The 5,167-nt window shown below is 32.1% G+C and overlaps 1 long non-coding RNA gene across 1 annotated transcript; it reads left to right on the top strand.

Moving 5' to 3' along the window:
• The first annotated feature begins 343 nt into the window (after positions 1–343).
• On the top strand, positions 344–2,342 carry LOC112754746 (uncharacterized). The gene is made up of 3 exons (XR_011874444.1): positions 344–902; positions 1,148–1,209; positions 1,944–2,342. It is a non-coding gene; the product is annotated as an uncharacterized lncRNA (long non-coding RNA).
• The last annotated feature ends 2,825 nt before the right edge of the window (positions 2,343–5,167 follow it).

Here is a 5,167-nt window from a genome sequence, read left to right on the forward strand (position 1 = left end):
ATTTTAATAATTGAATTTGATGTATATCTAATAATTTTTTATTACGAATTAGCTTAATATAGTTTCAGAATAAAATTTCACCATGAAATAATTATGATAAGAGATAAAACTCAAGTCATCATTGTTCAACTTGAAAATTGAAACAAAATTAAATATTAAAAACAAAAATATTTGAAGTTCTTATTATGAAAACTTTAAAACCCAAAACATACCTTACCCTAATTAAAATCTAAAAAGATTAAATATCCGTTAGCACTGTGCTAAGAACAACAACCTCACAAGAAATACATGCTCCATTATTATCTTCTTGATATTTAAAGCCGTGAATGCTTAAAGTTAGGTCGGGGGGCACAGAATAGAAAAAACGAATTAAACAAGTTGACTTTTTTGGGCTTCTGCGCACTACATTTATTAATTAACTTCTTTATTGATTATTAAAGTCTCCTTTTTAGTTATATGCTCAGTTTACTACTTGTGAGTCTTAAGATTATTTAAAATAAAAATAATGAAGTGTTTTTAAATAATAAATATCTTAAAAATGCTTCTTGAAAATTTAACTTCTTTAATTTTCTAATATTAATTACTCATATAAATAGTTTTAACAGAGTCTATAAGAAAAATACTATTTATTTATTAAATTATTTTAGTACATTGTGCCACCTATTTAAGCACCAAAGAGTAAGTGCTTTTCTCTATGTACCATTATACCAATATATCTGCTTATTAGTGCTCTTTTTTGTCATCGAATTTATTAGTGTTAGTGATTGTGTGGCTTTTCAATCCCATCATCATTCAATTATTCAAGATGATTCACAGAAATGTCCAAAGGCTCTTATTGCTACTTCTCTTTCTGGGTTTCTCCTCTTATCTTCTTCTCTCTGCTTCTGCTGTCCCTGCAACCAGTAAGACCGGCCTTCAAAGTTTAATATTATTGTACCTATTCTGTTTTATTATCACTTATTATTATAGGAATTGGATATATTATTGAATTAATATATTTAGAGTGACAGATAACTAAAAGAGAATGGAAAAAGTAATTAATATGTAGTTATTACTTGATCATCCGTTTGTCTGTTTATTTTAATTTGTGTGGATCTTAATATGATGAATAATTAGGGATTAATTTGATTTAATTTGTGTGATTAAGGAACCCAGAATTTGGATGGTGAAGAATCCGAAGATGCATCACTTCTACTTTCTTTAGCTAAGGTTATTTCTTCAATCTCTCTCTCTACATAATTGTTGGATGATAACAATTTTGATCCAAAAGATTCCAAGGTTTTGGATTATTTCAGTGATTTGATATTCACATAATTTTCATGGCATCATATTTAATCTCTTTTGAATAAAAGAAAAATAAAATACATATTAAAATATATATATATATATATATACCTTGTTTTTCTTTTTTCTCTGTCCTACTACACAAGAATATGTGTATGTGATTAATATATATAGTGTACGTGTGAAAATACTCACTAGAAAATGATCATGTCCAATTTCAAAGTCTTGGTTCAAGTTTATGACTTCTTAAATTACCATGATAGCTAAGATATACCAGGAAATTAAAGAGTAGAAAAGATAAGAGAACAACTAGGGAACCAAAAGTATATCAACAAAAAATCAGCCAAAATGTGTTTGGGTTCCATGAAAAATCAGGTTTTGGTTTGTGTTCCGTGATCTCAGGAGCGGTTTTCAAACATATTATTCAAAAAATAATTTTAATTAAAGGGTTTTGTTTACTTTTTGGCTGATCACATTTTAGTTCCATATACTTTTTCAAAAGATAAAAAGTCTTACCAACCTATTAATTATTGTTGTGGAGTTGCATCAACTTATATACATGACAATAAGTTATATGGACTGCTATTTTTTAACAATAAAAATCAATAGTATATATGGTTCTCTGTAATTAAATTTTTCTCATATATTTTTCCTACCAGAATATGCAGAAATTGGAAAATAATGTTAAGGATGTGGTGATTGATGTGGAGGAAAGATTCATAAATAGGAGGATGGATTTGGAAACACAAGACTATGAAGGAACTGGAGCAAATAAAGATCATGACCCCAAATCCCCTGGAAGTGTTTAATTAATTATCCCAAAATAATGCACATTAAATTAATTAATTAGTTTAATTTGCAACCCATGGAAGCTGTAAAATAGGATCTCTAGATACTTAAGTGTTTTGTCTTCTAATGTCGTTATAGTATATAATATAAATATATAATACAATATATATGTATGGAGTATGTATGGTTCTCTTCCCTTTGTTTAATAGCATCAATTGTATAATTTTCTGTGCGCTTGTTATAATAAAAGATCATATGTAATTTCGTTATTTCATTCAATTAAATAAAATTGCCGCTTAAAATGAAAAAAGAGAAAACAATTGATGATTGTAAAAAACGGAGGCTTGAACCAGGACAAGGATGAAGCAGCATTTGACGTGTACTATTGTCCCATTATATATTTTATTTTTGTTAATTTATTTCGATTTACATTCTTTTTATAGTGTTGGGTTGGTGCACCGCATGCTCAAACTTTTTAATTAAGTGGTTTTTAATGTTTTAACTTTCAATTAATTGCGGATCCAACTTCACTCCACCTTGAATCACGTGCAGGTTCAGCTACAAATTACAATTTCCATGTGTCAACAAATTATTTAAAAGTAATATTATATAATTAATAAAATTTATTATTTTTTATTAATATTTAATTAATAAAAATGTTTTTATATATACTAATATTTAACTTTTACATTTTAAATTCAAAATTTTAATAGTATAAAAATAAAATATTAATCTTCTAATTTTTTCATTAATTAAGAAGATTTAAAAAGACAATTGAGAATTTGAAAATAAATTGACATTGTTGGCATTAGCATTTAATAATAATTATATTTATTTATTTTTGGAATAATATTATACATCTAAGTCTTTTATGAACCAAGTCCAATCAAGTTAAATAATAAGATTTATAATAATATTAGTTATAACTAATTTTTATTATATTAGACCAACTTGATTGGACTTGGTTAACAAAAAGACTTAGATGTATAGTATTATTCGTGTTTTTGTGAGACAAAACAATTGATTTGTTAAAAGATTTTATTTATAGTTATGCAAGGAGGGTTCTCTTTGGGAAGATTTTTCAAAAGTTTTAAAGGTCTCCTTTAGAAATAAAGTTATTGGTGCAAAGAAATCTAAGGCCTTAGCACTTGTAAGACCTCTTTTTGGGGATGGTATAGCGACAGTGGTAGATAAGCAGGGTGATTCCCAACCTCCGTGTGTTAGCTTCACAAAAGAGGCAAAGCTCTACTTGACAGAACCTTATAGAGATGCCTTATTGATTAAGGTCTTGGATAAGAACTACAGTTACACAGCTCTTTCACATAAGTTTCGGATGGTCTGACGCATCAAAGGTGGCTTCGATCTTCTAGACGTGGGATTTGAAAATTTCCTAGTGAAATTTGATGCCGCTGAGAATCGGGATAAAGTCATGCCTGGCGGCACGTAGTTGATAGAGGGGCATTATGTCGCTATAAAATCATGGAATGTAGATTTTCGGCTATGTGAAGAGTCCTTTGGGTTAACGCTTATATGGATTCAAATTTTGGGGCTTCCAATCTGGTGCTACCAAGAGCAGTCTATGATGCGTATTGCTTCTGCGATAGGTGTCCCGATCAAAGTAGACCTGGCCACTAAATTGGCAGAGAGAAGGAGATATGCCTGGACACGTGTTTAAATAAATTTGAGATTGCTGGTGATAAAGAATATTATTATGGAAGAGGTAACTCATGCAATGGAGTATGAAAGTCTAAATCTGATATGTGCTTCTTGTGCACGTTATGACTATCATAAGGCACAATGCTTGGGTAGAATCACCACGAAAGGGAAGGGTGTTGATCCTGGCGCCGGTAAGACCCAAGTTGGTAAAAAGTCAACGCCAATTAATGATAAAAAAAATTCAAAGATCAAATACAACAGATGATGTTGTGATAGGCGTGGTTGTTGGCGAGGATCACGGACCCAATATGAATGATAATTCATTGGCTAATAACTTGCATGAGGATCACGTTGAAGAGGCATGCAAGAATGAAGAAGTAGGCTGGGAGCAAGTATTAAGGAAAGAGAAATATAAGCTGGGCCAAAAGTTTTTAAGGCCCAAGGAAGGGAATACTCAAGTAAAGGTTTAGATAGGAAAGTAAGGCCCACATTGCATGCTCCTCTTGCTGACGGGTCCGCTTATTCACGAGCCATGATCGAATCTTGAACCATGCTCCAGCAGCGTGGGTCGCGTGTGAGGAATGGAGATGCGTCTGCAATGCCGTCTTCTTACCAGAATCTAGCGCCCTTCGGCTCCTCTCTCTGGAAATGGCCAAGACCGTCGTCCTTACAGTGCTCGTTAACGGAGAAGCATGGAAGCACGGTGTGGACACTTCCGTGAAGGTTGCTGCAGTGGCAATACCACCGGGGATGGAAGTCTCACCGTCAAATGAAGCAACAAGGGAAGGTAGGGATGAGGGAGTTTGTCCCGTGATTTCAAGCCTTATCTTGAGATTGGTGAACCAATTTTATATTCACTGCTGTTTTATTATTCTATCTTTATATTATGGATAGTTTAAATATAATAGTTTGGAATATTAGGGGTGTATCTAATAAGTTAGCCCGGGCGAATTGTAAAGAGCTTGTTAGAAAATTTAAAGCTGACTTTTTTATTGTGGTTAAAACTCATTGTCCTTTTCAACAATTGAAACTGTTCTGGAAAAGGCTTGGTTACCATTCTATTGGTACAGTGGAGGCAACGGGACATAAGGGGGTATATGGTTTGTTTCTACAATACCGAATACTTTCTGCAAGTGGGTATATGCTTTTGATCAGTATGGTGGAAGTTCAGTTAGATAATGTGATTTGGAGGTGTAGTGGTATTTATAGTAGTCTTTATTTTAATACCAGAGTTCTTCTATGGGATTATCTTGTGACTCAGTCCTCCTCTTTTTTGGGCCATGGATCATTCTTGGTGATTTTAATGAAGTCATCTTCTCTCATGAATCTAACGATTATCTTTTTCGAGTCAACATGCAAATCGGTTTGCTGCCTCATTTGGGGATAGCGACTTGCTGACTTAAAGACTATCAAAAGATGATTTTCTTGGTATAGAAAG

The sequence above is a fragment of the Arachis hypogaea genome, chromosome 16, assembly GCF_003086295.3.
Source record: "Arachis hypogaea cultivar Tifrunner chromosome 16, arahy.Tifrunner.gnm2.J5K5, whole genome shotgun sequence".
NCBI classification, from domain to species: Eukaryota; Viridiplantae; Streptophyta; class Magnoliopsida; order Fabales; family Fabaceae; genus Arachis; species Arachis hypogaea.